Source organism: Theropithecus gelada, chromosome 8 (assembly GCF_003255815.1).
Source record: "Theropithecus gelada isolate Dixy chromosome 8, Tgel_1.0, whole genome shotgun sequence".
Lineage (NCBI taxonomy): Eukaryota > Metazoa > Chordata > Mammalia > Primates > Cercopithecidae > Theropithecus > Theropithecus gelada.
The window spans coordinates 64,073,880-64,089,743 of record NC_037676.1 but is presented as its reverse complement, the minus strand read 5'-3'; the positions used below and the strand labels follow the sequence as shown (position 1 = coordinate 64,089,743).

The 15,864-nt window shown below is 37.8% G+C and overlaps 1 long non-coding RNA gene across 1 annotated transcript; it reads right to left on the bottom strand.

Annotated features, from left to right (window-relative positions):
• Positions 1-1,795: 1,795 nt before the first annotated feature.
• LOC112630626 lies at positions 1,796-8,499 on the bottom strand. The gene is made up of 2 exons (XR_003120902.1): positions 7,599-8,499; positions 1,796-2,070 (listed from the first exon to the last, which is right to left on the bottom strand). It is a non-coding gene; the product is annotated as an uncharacterized LOC112630626 (long non-coding RNA).
• Positions 8,500-15,864: the final 7,365 nt, after the last annotated feature.

Sequence of the window (15,864 nt, the reverse complement as noted above, 5' to 3'; positions counted from 1 at the left end):
GCAGAAACAGAAAATAGGCCAATTCAGCACAAAACCAGCCCCTGTGGCCCCAGGACTCAAGGATACCCTAGCAGCAAGTCAACACTGCTGGCCTCTAATACCAGGTGGGCACCTGCAGACACGGCTTCCAGGCCTGACCAGTGCTAGGCCAGTCCTCACAGCCCCACTGTCCATATTGGCCCCTGCAGCCTCACACATCAGCAGACCCAGGGTTCAGGATGGTCTTAGCAGACCCCAGGATTGGATTGATCGCCACAGACCCAGGCTGCAGGACTGCCCCTGTATACCCAAATTCCAGACTGGTCCCCAAGGACCCAGGACCCAAGCCAACCCTTAAGGACCTAGCCTGCAGACCAGCATTTGCAGATCCAGTCTCCAGGCCAGCACTAATGGACACAAGCTCCAGGCCAATCCCCGCAACCCTATGCTACAGGCCAACCGCAGTCACTCCAGACACCAGGCAAGCACCTAAAATCCTAGGTTACAGACCAGCCCATTTGGACCCAGATTCTATGCCAGCTCCAGCACCAGACCAGCCCAGGCCACAGGTCAGTCCCTGTGCCCCCTGACTTGAGAGGATTCAGAGGCCAGGCCTGCTCCAGGAGATCCAGGACCCAAGCCCACCCAGTACATTCAGTGCCAGGCTGGACCCTATGGTCTGAGGCTCCAAGACCACCCCATGTGAAAGCAGACTCCAAGCCAGCACATGTAGACTCAGGGCCCAGGTCCATTCCAGTGATCCCAGGCACTAGGCCCATCCCAGATCTTGGTCAGTCCCTGCAGACTCAGAATTAAGGCCATCCCTGCACCAGTTTAGTCCCTGTGAACCCAGGGTCCAGGTCCATCTCCACACACTCAATTAACAGGTCCACCTTAGTGGATCCAGGCTTCAGCCTCAATTCTGCAGACTCAGACATCAGGCAACCTACCTGCTGACCCAGGCTCGAGGTCAGCCTGACTGAGGACTCCAGCAGTAAACTCACCTTTGGACTATACCAGACAACCTGTCCAGAATCTCTGGACAGGCTGACTAGCAAAGGGCTTTCCTAGACAAAGCTGCTCTTCAACTTCAAACACTGAAATAAGTCCCTACTTCTTCCAAAAGTGCAGACATTAACGTAAGGCAACAAGAAATATGAAAATCCAAGGAGACATAACACCACCAAAAGAACAATAATCTCACAATAATTGACTCCAAAAGAAATGAAGATAAACAAATTGCCTGATAGATAACTAAAAATAATTGTTTTAAGAAAGCTTAATAACCTGAAAAAAAAAATCAGAGAAATAATTAACTGAAATTAGAAAAAGAATAAATGACCAAAATAAGATATTTAACAGAGAGATTGAAATTATTTTTTTAAAAAACTAAACAGACATTCTGAAGCTGGAAAACACAATGAATGAAATTTTAAAATGCAATAGAGAGAATCAATAGCAGAACTGATCAAACGAAAGAATTTGCGAACGTGAAAGATTGAAAATATACAGTTAGAGGAGAAAAAAAGAATGAAAAAATATGAAGAAAGCTTATGGGATGTATAGGACAGTATCAAATGGGCAAGTGTTAGAATAATAAGACTATGTAAAAGAGCAAAGAAAGACAATGTAGAAACCTTATTTAAAGAAATAAGAGCAGAAAACTTTCCAAATTTTGGAGAGGAATATAAATAGTACAGGTGTAGAAAGGTCAAAGTCCTCCAATCAAATTCAATCCGAACAAGACTATACAAAGACATGTTATAGTCAAGCTATCAAAAAACAAAGACAAAGAGAAAATCCTGAAAGCAGTGAGAAAAATGATGCAAATAATATTTAATGAAATTCCAGTAAGAAGAACGTAAAGTTTCTCAGAAGAGATCTTATAGGCCAGGAGAAACTGCGATGATATATACAAAATGATGAAGTAAAAATAGTAATTAAACCGCCAACTAAGAACCCTATATCCAAAAATATATAAATTTCTTCTTCATTTCTTCTTCAGAGGAAGATCATGGCTCAAACACAGCCTTAATGCATCTGGACTCTGTAGTAAGATAAACCTTCTGGTGGAGACTGTGACAGGCACATCTGATGGCAAAAGATGGTCAGATAAACATCAGCAAGATGTTAGAACAGAATTCTTCAGAATTCATCCCACTACAGAAAGTTTAAAAAGCAATAGAGGGCATCAACAGCAGAATTTATCAAGCAAAAGAACCCATTTGTGAATTTGAAAGACTGAATGTCTTCTTCAGAAATAAAGAAGACAACAAAACTCCCACACAAGCAAAAGCTATTTTCTCTAGCTGATTCAGTTCCTCTTCACCAGCCACGACTTCCCTAGGCTGAGACCAAGAGGGTGAGGGAGATGTAAACTTAGCAGTCTCCCAGGTTATTTCAAATAGTTTACTGATGTAGAGTCTCACTCTAACAGACCTGTTCCTCCCCTTTTACCCTCTTGATTGCCCAGATGGCTGTTAGCAGTAGGAAAAGCTTCTTACCCTCCTGATATCAGGATGAAGAAAGGGATCTTAGGTCTCATAGGAGGTCTTGGGCTCATCTCTTCTGTACCAAGTCTTTGATACTCACTGTCTGTTGAATATGTATGTTAAAATCTGGTTTATCCAGTCTTAAAGAAGGCATTCTGCCTGTGTTCTTGCTCAAATCCTGGCTTTTGTAGCTCCAGATGTGTTTGCTCAGCCAGGCCATGTTTCTGGGAGGCCAGCACCTTTCATGGCTGAGTAGGCCTCTCTCCAACTCTCATCACTATATTTCACCCACCAACATAATTGTGTGAGCCTTGAGAGACCTGTGCATCAACCCTTCTATTCAGGGTCATTTTACTTGTGCCAACAGGAGCCCCTCTAAAAGCTCCCCAGCGCTTAAACCATCCCTTCGCTCAAAGGAAGCAACAACTTCTGATCCTTTCCATGCTACACAAGAGTCCAGACTAGGTGAAGAGCACTTAACACTGTCCCCTCCTTACCCAGACATACTGAGCTGCCATATTTACTCACTGTGGTTTCTACAAATCATGACCTTGGTCTTCAGCCTTACCGGCTGAAAACACAATGACAGATGGTAAAATGTACCTTGGTTCTCAGAATTTCCCACAGTGTTCTCAGCATTTCCAGACTTCATCTTTCCCATTCCCTAGCCAGGGCTGAGTTTTACAACATTTTTCTCTATTTCTTTGAAATAAGTATTTCTTTTAGACATACCAACCACTCCTAAACTAGTTGTAACATAATCCTTGTTTTCACTGTTTTTATTCTCTTTCCCTTTAAAATTCTTTTTCTTTACTACTTTCCTCACAAGAGTCATCGTTTCCTTCTACCCTTCAGGTGGACCTGGTTTACAATAGTCTTAAAAGTCCACATATCCGGTCTTTAGATTGAAGAGTATACACACACAGGTAATATTTAATGGGCTGGGCTCTTCTTCATGCTGGAGATAGAGCAGTTAACAGATCACTCAAAGCCCCTGCCTTCATAGAGCATGTCTTCTAGTAGATAACCAAACACTGATTTATTTATATTGATCAAATAATGGAAGTTATTATCCCCTACATTTCTGTAAAATCTGCCAAGCACTGAAAAACATGTGTATGTGTATGTTTGGAGGAATGTTCAGTAATGGATAACTCTTGCCTTCAAAGAATTTCTATATTCAACTATGAAAACCAGAAGTAAGTAGACTGATACCCTGATAGATCAATAGATAAAGACAAAGGTATGAGAATTTTAATAGTCATGTGGAGCAACATGCATGTGCCTAAAGGGAATTGCAATTAGTAGAAATAGAATGAGTTTCTGATTATTTGGATAATTCCCTTCACTTCACTATACTCTATGTACCCTATATTTGACACTATATACCTACACACTCCACTTTACCTCCTTTTATAATGGATGAACTTCCTTTGTCCTTGTCTCAGGCCAGCTCCCTAACTTTGCTAATGGATACCATTTTGTTACCGAGTCCAAGCCCATTGCTTCTACGATCATGGTCTGTCTTCATAAATTATCTTTTTTTTTGTTTCTTTTTATTGCATTTCTGTGAGCATGCAAAAGCAACACGGTTGCTCCTATCTTAGACAAATAAATGACTTAATGTCAAAGTGTCACAGAATTCAGTCCTGGGTCCTTTGCCCTTCTCTTACTACCCTCAAGCCCAAAAGTGATTTTATTCAGCATTTGGTTTTGAATGCTGTCTATAGGCTGTTGACTCCAAAGCATGCATCTCTAAGCTCAGCTATTCCCTGAGCTCTAGAGTTAGGCATCCTTATTTAGGTGTCTAATAAGACAGCTAGAAATGAACATGTTCAAAATAGAATTTGTCATTTTTTTCCCACTGGCTCTTTCTTGGTGTATTAGGAGATTCTTGGTCAGAATTCCCATTGTTAGAATTAAAATCCTTTAATTCACACAATATACTTAAATGCTGATTTTTTCCTCACCTGGGAAAAAGGTGAAAAGAACAAACTGACCTTTGATTAAAAGAGGATTCACCAAAAATAAATGAAGCTTAAGCTTCAGGTCACCACGCTGCACAGACCCTTTTCAAGGTGTTGGGAAGGTCCATGTGCTTTTGTAAAATTTTCGAGAGTCCAATATTTTAACTATATTAGATTTAGAACTCTGTTTCATTGCATTCATACTTCCTTTTAGTCACGTTTCCTCTCGTGGCAGATGGCATGAGAGAAGGTGCTGGTCTGTGGGGAAGTTGGGGTGGTGATACAATTATTGTGGTTGAGTGGCATTTATTTATGTAGTTCACAGACATTTCTAAGTTCTGTTAAATTATGTTATTTCAAGATAGAAATGACTTCCAGAATTTTTCCCCTTTGCCTGAAATTCTCTTCTCTTCCCCCTCATTATCTTAGTCTTCCTCTAGCAAATTTCCTTTCTTGAAGAAAGTCTGCCCTGACAAGAATTACACAAGGGTTTCCCTCCCCTTACATTGTTTTATTTTTCTTCATCACACATATATCTATCACAAATAATATCACTCTTTTTTTTGTTCAGTTTTGTCTCCTTCACTAGAAATTAAACTTCTAGAAGTCATGGTGTTTGTCTTTTTCCTTGGTATGTTCCCAAATATTTTGCAATCAGCCAAACCTGAGTAAATAATTAATGAATGAACGAAATTATATCCTTAAATATTTTATAGTGTAAATTTTAATAATTTCTAAAATAAAAACCTAGTGGAATAACTGGCAAGATGGCAAAATAGAAGTCTGCAGCTCTCCTTCCCAACAAACACCAATTTCGGCAACTATACAAGGATGAGAGTACTTTTGAGGGAGAAAAGGAGGCTGGTAGAGAGATGCCAGCATCTTATAGGTGTCTATTCTAATCTATGAATAGACACATTGAAGAGGGTAAGAGAACAGTTTCACTATATCCTCATCACCCCTCCACCAAAGCAGCACAGCTCAGTGCTGTGCCAGGAGACCCTCTTTGCCTTTAATTTGCCTCACAGGGGAAAGTGAAAGTATAATGAGCACCCTGTCTCCCTAGCCATTTGGGACACTACCGAGGAGGCCAACATCTGTCTTATCCCATCCAGAAAACTGAGAGAATTGGGATTACTCAATAGTTTGCAGGCAGCTAGGAGAAGAAAAACTGAATAGGCACTCAGGGCAATGGAACACAGAACTCAATAAAGTGTTGTGGTTTCTACTAACCACTTTGCAAACTCCACCAAGAGTCCAGACCACCAACCTCAAAACGCAGGTTAACTACAGACCCCAGGTGGTCTACATGTGCCCCTAGCACTCTGCATGCCCCTCCTTTTCATAAGCTGAACTTTTTGTGCTCCCCTGAAGACAGTATATGTGAGTCTCCAAAAATCATACACAATACACAGACACCTAGATCAAACTCTACTAAATTCAGGAAAAGCACCTGAACTTGAACTCTTCAGGGCACTTCCTTGGGCGGCGGGCGGGGGGGAACAACTGGCTTTGTGGGATGGAGATAAGGCATATGATACCAATACTTTCTCCCCAAAAGGGATAAAGAAAAATGGAGTGGGGCATCCATAGAAAAGATCTGAGAGACCCCCACAATGCCTAAGTGGGATGACTGATGAAGATTTTTCACTCTCAAAGCCAGTCAGTAAAAACTGAATGAAGTGATTGCTTCTTGAAATGCAAAGAAGGCAACTCGAGATTTCAAGAAACAACAACAAAAAATTTAACATGACACCACCAAAGAAATGGAATAATGTTTTAATAACTGACCCCAAAGAAATATATATCTACAAATTACCTGACAAATAATTCAAAATAATGGTTTTAAGGAAGCTCAGCAAGCTCCAAGAGAACACAGATAGACAATTCAATGTTATCACAAAAACAATACACAAACAAATGAGACATTCAACTAATAGATACAAATCATAAAAAGGATATGAACAGTAATTCTGGAGCTGACGACTACAGTGAATAAAATCCAAAATGGAGCAGAGAGCTTCAAAAGAAGCTTTCAAACATCTCAATAGTAGGTCTTTCCCTAATCAAACAAAAGAAAAAAATCTATGAACTCAAAGACAGGTTACTTGAAATCAGTCAGATGGAAAAAAGAAAAAATCAAAGAGTGTATAAATAAAAACCTATGTGGTTTGTGGGATACTATCAAAGGAACCAATGCATGTATTCAGAAATTCCAAGAAAAGAGCAGAAATCTTTTTTAAAGAAATAATGGCTAAAAAATCTCAAACACCCAGCTATTTTTTGTATTATTAGTAGAATCGGGCTTTCGCCATGTTGACCCAGGTGGTCTCAAGCTCCTGACCTCAGGTGATCTGCCCACCTCGGACTCCCAAAGTGCTGAGATTACAGGAATGAGCCACCATGCCTGGCCAAGCTTTTTTTAAATCAATATTTTGACTTATTTATCTTAGATTTTGAAAATTTCTTTGTGATTAAGATTTATTGCTAGAAAATTATTGTATTCCTTTGGAGGTATCATATTTTCTTGCTTTTTTGTGCTTCCTGTGTCTTTACACTGATATCTGTGCATCTGGTGTAATAGTCAGTTTTCCCTATTTTTGAATTTACTTTCATAGGGGAGGACTTTTTCCTTAAAATGTATGCCCCACAAAAGACTCATTTCAGGGCTAATTCCATTTTCAAGCCCTCTGAATAGCCACCTCAAAATATGCTAAAGAAAGACATTTTGGCATGAAATATTTTTATTTCCTTCAACTGCATGACCTCATTTACATGCGGCATCTTAAGAAGTTAAACTCACAAAAGTTGACATTAAAATGGTGATTACTAGGAGCTGGGGCTTAAAAGCTGCAAAGTTTTTGATCTACCTGATCAATAAGACTATAGTTAATAATATTGTATTATATTCTTGAAATTTGCTAGTATAATAGATCTTACATGTTCTCACCACAAATAGAAAATTATAACTATTTGAGCTGAAGAATATATTTATTATTTTGATTTCTGCAATCATTTCACAATAATATATGTATTAAAACATCATGTTGTACAACTGAAATTTATATAATTTTATTTGTCAGTTATACCTCAGTGAAGCTGGAAATAAATATCTATTTGAAATTTGCAATAAAATACAGAAATCATATTTCAAACTTACATATTAACTAGTTTGTGAGCTGTCAGAGAAGAACTTGAGACCAGAACTGTCTTCTTACTTCCTGTCCCGTTATTTCTATCACTTGAGCTGTCTTCCTCAGTAACATATTAAACAAAACTGTGTATATTAGAGGTTCCATACATCTTAAGAGATCTAAACCAATAATTAAATGTATTGCTAAGTCAACACATGACCCTAATGGATATTGATGCATGCAGTACAATTTGTTTAAAAATAAATGTAGGAAAAGGAAGATGAGAGAATGGAGAGTTTCAGTTTACTGTTATTTTTATTTTTTTAATTTTTAAATTAATGGTACACAGCTGTCAATACCCATATTATTAATACCTATTTTTCAGTAAATCTACAAAAAGTTTCCTTTAATGTGTACATATAGTCATTATTTTTGTAGAATTGTTGTATAAAAGAAAAAAATTAGCATAAGTGCCATAATTGTACATTACTTTTATACTCTATCTGCCTACAAATTTTAGACTGTGCTCCTCAATAGCAAGAAACAGAAAAAGTTAAGAAGTGGCATTTACATTCTAACTTTAATCTTTAACTAATTCTATTTATGTCATAGCAGAATCTGAATCCATTATAATGTAGCTATAATCTTTCTTAATTCATACTTTTTTATTTTAGGGAAATGTGTTGTCTTATATATATTTATGCAAAGAGTAAAATCATGCTGGCATGTACACACACACAACGAAAGATAGGCGAGAGAAAAGATAGACATTGCAAAGCTATATCAAATGGCATAAGTGACTTCACGTTATATTTTCCCTGGCTTTTTCTATTCCACCGGATGAATGACTGTCATTTTGCATTTATCAGTCTGAGGCAGTGACATGGTGAGGCCTGTATTGTGATGGATGAAACTGTCAGAACCCACTGAGTATTTAGATATTGCACCAATGAATTTTATTTACAAAGGGCTGCATTATAGAAAAGTGTGATTGCTCTCTTCTATGACTATTCTTTGTGGTGTTAAGGATATGCACTCATAGTCAAAGAACAATGATGCATTTTCCCTTTTCTCAACCTATCATCTCTTTTGTGCCTCTTAGCTACCATTGAAGCAAACCCCAAAGCTTTTGTCCATGAGCTTTTAGTCTAAGGATGAAATATTTCTTCTTTGCTTAACTTCAAACAATCAATATAGCAAAGGCAAGGCACTTGGCAATCAAGTTTATCATGCCATATTTTGCAGATGGGAAGAATAAACCACCATACCTTACTAGAAAACTAGCCTTATGAAGACTTGGAATAAATACACTGCCTCATTTTTTCTCACTGTGATATTTCCAATAAAAGCATTTTTAATAAATAAACTAACTTCATACACCTTGTCAAAGGTGGATTCAAGAAGTCTATCTTTTGCTCTTAGGATGGCTGTTCTTTGTTATTCACATGAGACTGATGAGAGCCAGTCTTTTTAAGTGGCAGAATATGGCACACATGCTTGCAATCTCAAGCTTTTTCCTCCTACTATATTTCAAAGAGTTACACAGGATCACAAATATTATCTCCAAGAAATTTCTTTCCCAAAATTGTGCCTAGAAGAGTAGTGGCATTTTACACTTAAGTTGTATATTTATAGAAACATTTTAATCTTTTGACCTGCCTTAAAAAACAAACAAAATAATAGTAATCATGCTGCTTAGTCCTTTAACAACATATGTCTATATGAAGAGCAACAAATTACTGTGAATCCTTGTACTATAGATAATATAGTTGCCAGTTGTGCCATTTTGTCTGGATAGAGTGCATGGTTCTTTCTAATATTACCCTGATTTCCTTTGGGAAGAGTGACTCTAAGTGTCTGCTTTTCACTGCAGAAGCACAAGCCAAATAAAACTGATCTTTTCTTTCCCTGCACATTTCCACTATTTGACCAAATGATCCCTACCTCCTGGGAATTTTCATCTTAACCAAGTTAGGTGGTGGGAGGGGGAGGTTGGAGGTATTTCATCATTCTTATAGGCAGTGGGGATTCCTGCCTAGGCTGTTGTAAATGGTTAGAGACGGTTATTGTGCTTCTTGTTTCCTGTTTCTTGTTATATGCTTGTATGTTTCCTTCTGTTTCTCTATTGGCTTCTTCCTGTATTGAAACCTGGTATGTTACTTCATATTAATTCTATGAATCTCCACATATGTGATCACACACACACACACATCCCTACAAACACACACCAATATGCTTTCTCACAAGCAAATCCCTCTTGCTCAAGTCGAGTTCATTTCTGGTTTTTGTGGCAAAGAACCCTAAGTAGTACTAAATTGTGATTCCAAATCTTATGGAAAAGGTGGTAACCAAAATCCTAGTGGGATGTGTATTTGGCCCAGTCTTCAAGAAATGAATATTCACAGTTAAGTTTGTGAATAATGAAGGTGTGCTATGACAGGTGTTAGAGAGTATAAGAGTTCATGCAGCATCTGAGAAATATAATCATGTTTTCTTTGACACTTTCATTTTTATATAAACTGTTTTAGTATGCTGCCTTCATTCTCAAAAATTTGAAATGTTGAATATGTGTGGTAAATATGTAGTGGGCTCAACCAAAACAAGACAAAATACAATTAGGCTTCCTCATATCCCACGTATCTTGGTGAACTGAGGTTTTTATTCTTATTTTGGTGTGGGGGCGGGGCGTGAGATCCTTTGTACTTTTAAGAAACTTATTTATGACCAAGAACATTCTGTTATTTTCTTATGTGCACTGCAAAGTGGTTTAAGATTAAACTGTGTAAAACTAAAATTTTAGTGCCAAGATTTTATTGACTTGATAGTACTGATAAGCACATGCAATAGTAGAAGTTTGTCCAAATTGTTCAAATATTTTCTAAAAACATGTGCTCAGTGAAATGATAACTCTAAAAGCTGATGTGGGCTTAAAACATTCTGTTCATCTCTGAGTGATGAAAATCTATTCATATTGAAAACTACTCAGTATATTTCTGTATTAGCATGGATACTTTATATCACACACAACAATAAAATCAACTTAAACAATAAATAAGAATGTATAGCTTATATAAGTGAAATGTACAGAGGTAAGTCTATTGTTAGACACGGCTTGACTATTAGAATTATGATGCTATTTGCCTTTAGGGCAAGCTTCTCCAACCCACAGCCCACAGGCCACATGCAGCCTAGGACAACTTGGACATGCCACAACACAAATTTGTAAACTTTCTTACAACATTATAGATTTTTTTGCAATTATTTTTAGTTCATCAGCTATCGTTAGTGTTAGTACATTTTATGTGTGTCCTAAGACAACTCTTCTTCTTCCATTGTGGACCAGGGAAGCCAAAAGATTGGACACCCCTGCTGTAAGTCTGTTTAATTCTCTTGGGTTTTTTATTTGTGTTGCTATTACTAAAAATTGATGCACCAGTCCCAGTCCTCACATCTATACACTATGTCATTGGGATAAGGGTAATGTGCCTATGTCCCACAATTCTAAGCAAAAGTTTGGAGGTTAATTTCAATTCAATTGAATTACATCACATGTCTAACCCTGAAGCAAACACTGTAGCCACAGCAATAAAATCTACTTCTTGGAAAATCCTACAACACTTGCTCCACTCCCGCAGCAATGGTAGATGGGCACAGCTTCCGCAGAAGCATATGAATCCTCAAAAGAAAATCAGGACTGTTGGAAAGGGTAATGGAGGAAAGACAGTTTCATAGGCAACCAATAATTATCCAGTCATCCTCTATCATATTGCTATTGTAAGGGAATAATAATGACATCTAAAAGTTTCATGTAAACTTTATCTTCACCATTCATCACTTTGTAAACAGGGCTTATAATACCAGCCAACAAAAAATGTGCCTCATGATGAGGTAGACTGGCAGAAGCTCATTATGGTAAGGATCTGTTTTTTAATATTTTCAGAATATTTTAGTTAATTTTACTCAATATCTAGATCATCACATTCAGAAACGTGAATTACTCAACACAACCTTTCTCTTTCTTTTTCATCCTTGCTAAGCAACTTTTGTAAATATATCTTACCTGAGTTTAGAATATCCTAGTTTTCAAAGTCTGAAATGCAAAACAAATTAACTTAGTTGATAAGGATAACTGATCAACGAAGTTACTTTATGATAAAGATTGAAATTTTAATACATATTCTCTTAAATTCTTTTTTTCCCTTCTTTTCACTTCTTTTAGCAGTATTATAACACTTACAGAATATCTTCTAAACTCTTCTTCATTTTATAGAACTTGATTTATAAATATCTTTTATCCTCCACTCATGGCCAAAAAGTGTCAGGTAGAATGTGTTATACTCTTGAGACTAGGGCATTATGTAGCAAAATTAGCTGGTGTTGACCTTGCTTGTTCTAGTTTCTTTCCCTTACAGAGCTTTGATCTTGTGTGCCCCAGAGCTATTGGATGAAGCAAGAAATGCTGACTCACGCTGAGTTGGTATGACATTAATGTATTATTCAGAAATCCAATTGATTTTTTTTAAATTGAAAGGTTATTGGCCAAGAGGGCCAAGTACTTGCATCCTCTAAACACATTCTCCCCATAAAAGCAAACTACAAGGAGAGCGAAATTATTATCCAAAGGTTTCCTTGTACACATGGAACTGGGACAGGATGACCAGTTTTATGATTTAGATATTTAGCGACATCAAACTTTCAGAGAAAAATTCCTATATCTTCTAAGCCTGGCCACCTTCTTTCTAGAACAATGTTCAGGTAGGCACTGCTCAAATGTGCCACAGTGACTCTATCTCTGTTTTGTGACTAGTATTCTTTTCTGAATAACTCATTTTTTAATAAATATCTTCTTCAATTGAATCTTTTGGTATAGAAATTCTGTCAATTTGAAATATATTTGTATATTTTGGCCTATTATATATCAAAGCCAACTAGTTGGGCAGAATCTTATTTTTTCTCCTATGTGCCATGTAAGCAGACTTTCTTACTAACATTTTCTTCTTAATTCATTAAGAGACTTAAAACTAATTGATTGAGTGCCCACAGCTGGCAAAGTGTCAAACATTTGACCTATATTATCTTCCTTAAACATACGTGAGGCAAATAGTATGATTCTTAAGTTAGAGTAAAGGAAACTTAAGCTCAAAGAGGTCATACAACTTGCTCAAGGTCAAATATCTTATTAGTAATAAACATAGGATTCAACACCATGTTGCTATGAATTCAACACCAATGCCTTTTCAACATGTATTGACTAGGAGAACATATTAAGAGGGACTTTCTGTTCTCCTTTTATTTCTAAAACTATTGCAGTGCCAAAGTTTTGATAGATGGAGAAAATTAAAATTCTTAATTGTGTTGATTTTTATTGAAAGATGTTAGTTTATTATAGTATATATTTCCTTTGTGTCTGTATTGGGCAAGTCTCTGTGTTACATAGTGTAGAGTGAAAAACAAAACATACCATATTCTTAAGACAGGAGAGTAAAAAGAATGAAACTCAAATAACAATATATAAGGAAGAGTGTTGTAAACTGAAAAGCACAGTAAAAATGTGAAATGAATTTTTTTTTTTTTTTTGAGACGGAGTCTGGCTCTGTCGCCCAGGCTGGGGTGCAGTGGCCGGATCTCAGCTCACTGCAAGCTCCGCCTCCCGGGTTTATGCCATTCTCCTGCCTCAGTCTCCCGAGTAGCTGGGACTATAGGCGCCCGCCACCTTGCCCGGCTAGTTTTTTTTTTTTTTTTTTTTTGTATTTTTTAGTAGAGATGGGGTTTCACCGTGTTAGCCAGGATGGTCTCAATCTCCTGACCTCGTGATCCGCCCGTCTCGGCCTCCCAAAGTGCTGGGATTACAGACTTGAGCCACCGTGCCCGTCCGTGAAATGATTTTTTAACTATGTGTAGCAATAGCCAACTAGTCATAACTACTAATCTTCTTGAAATTCTGTAAATTATAAAATATTTCACAAGTCAACATTCTTTTTATGTATAAATAAATCATTATTTCCAAATTAACCTCATGGATATTGTTATGAAATGAATGTTATGTCCCTTCAAAATGCATATGCTGAAACTGTAACCCTCATTGTTGCTGTAGCTAGAGATAGGGCTTCTGTGAAAGTAATAAAGGTTGAATGAGGCATGAGAGTGACTTCCTTATTCCACAGGATTAGTGGCCTTCTAAAAAGGGTCGCCACAGAGCTCAGTCTCTTTCAGCCGTGTGAGAACACAGCAGGAAGGAAGCAGTCTTCAAGCAAAGAAGAGTGCCCTTCGAAGAAGAGCTGAACCCTGCCAGAATCTTGATCTTGGACTTTCCAGCCTCCAGAACTGTGAGAAAATAAATTTCTACTGTTTAAATCCTGTAATCTATAGTGTTTTGTTACAGTACCTCGAGCACACTAATACAGATATTAATGACTATAAAGTTGAATTTTATCGTACACCATAACTCTAACATTTTTGCTGACTCCTTTATTCTAGTGATCACTTTTATATCATACTAAAGTCAAATTATTGTTTAAATTCCCAAAGCATTATAGCTTGGTTTGTGTAGGCACTAGGAAAAATCAATTGCAGGAAGCCAGGCTTACAACATTTCCACCAGTGGTGGATCAGATGCCTACAACATCTCTGGAGTAAACACTGAAGTCAGAGATCCCGAAACGTTGTTGGGCTAGAACAGATGTGAATCTGAGCTAACAGCTATCACTTCCCCTCCCTCACCCATAGAAAGCTGTGAGGTATACTTTCAGGACCATTAGGCAATGGTGATACAGGAGGTGATGGTGACCTGTAGGAAGTTCCCCATGGGAGCAGGTGATCATATCATCTCAGCTTCATCAAATATACCTAGCATCATATATAGACCACAATCAGAATTGTGCTTTTTACTTAGACCACTTTCAACCGAAATTGCTCTTCCTCTTCACTCAATAGGTATTTGCTGTGCAAGACGACATAGGAAATTGCTTTGTTGAAAAGCAATCAGACTCAGACCCTCATGGTAAGGTGCTTTAAGTCTATTAGGTAATGGATATATACATCACAAATACAATACACATCCAAGAGTTAAAAATGTTGTAATTAGGGAGCACAGAGAAGGAAAGCCCAGTGTGCATCAGAAATCTCTTTCTCTGAACCTCTTTGAGCAAATGTCACAGCCACTATCCCACTCTTAGGGACTGGGATAATTTGAACATAAGATCAATTCACAACATGGATTAAGTTAGTTAGGTCATCACCATAGTCCATTTGGTACTGGGATGATTCTGTTCAAGATACTGCAGAAGGCTATGTGCTTTGTATACTGACTAATGTGAAAAAGCCTCAGGACATCTCCAGAAAAATGCTCAAATGAACACATTTTGTGCCTAATGCATTTCCTACATCTCACAGGTCCTAGGGTGCAGATTCAGTGACACTAATGGGAGCTTTTACCCCCTATTTCTACTGCACACCATACATTGCATTGGCAGGTGGAATGCTGAGCACATTTGTTGGGTACTTATATTCAAACATGCATCTGGGGCTTGTTATTCTGTTTTTGTTTTTAAATGAAAAGAGAAATTGTTTGACATTTTTTTATTTTGCCTTCTATAATAGCTTTATTTACTTTAAAGTATCCAGAAACAAAAACTCCTTTTCTTGCTGCTATGGAAATTGTACTCTGAACAAGCGTCCCAAGCAGTAGAGAAGTCTCTCTGATATCTGCATGAGGGGAAAAATAGGGAACTAACATTTACTAATTGCCTCTTACATACCAGTTTCAGTATCTTCACACAGGAAACATACTGACCAGTTTCTTTGGTTCTTAATCCTCTGTTTACAATCTCTTGGACTGGGTTCCTAAGACATGCCCTAGAGATTTTCCCCAAAATGACCCCTAGCTGACATGGCCTATGGTGCTGGCCTGTGCCTCCCTGACATAGCTGACCTAGGTCTATGTCTTAGTCTTTCTGTGCTCTTATAACAAAATATCTTAGACCAGGAAATACATGAATATAAGAAATTTATTTCTCACAGTCCTGGAGGCTGGGAAGTCCAAGGTCAAGGTGCCAGCAGGTTTGGTGTCTGATGAGGAACCAACCCCTGCTTCCAAGATGGTGCCTTGAATGTTGGCACATGGCAGAAGAGACAGAAGGGCACAAGGGGCCTGGCCAGTGCCTTCCAACCCACTTATAAGTCACCAATCCCCTTCATGAAGGCTCCACCCTCATGACTTAATCATCTCCTTAAGCCACTCCTGATAATACTATCACATTGGGGTTTGCTTCAACGTGAATTTTGAAGAAGACA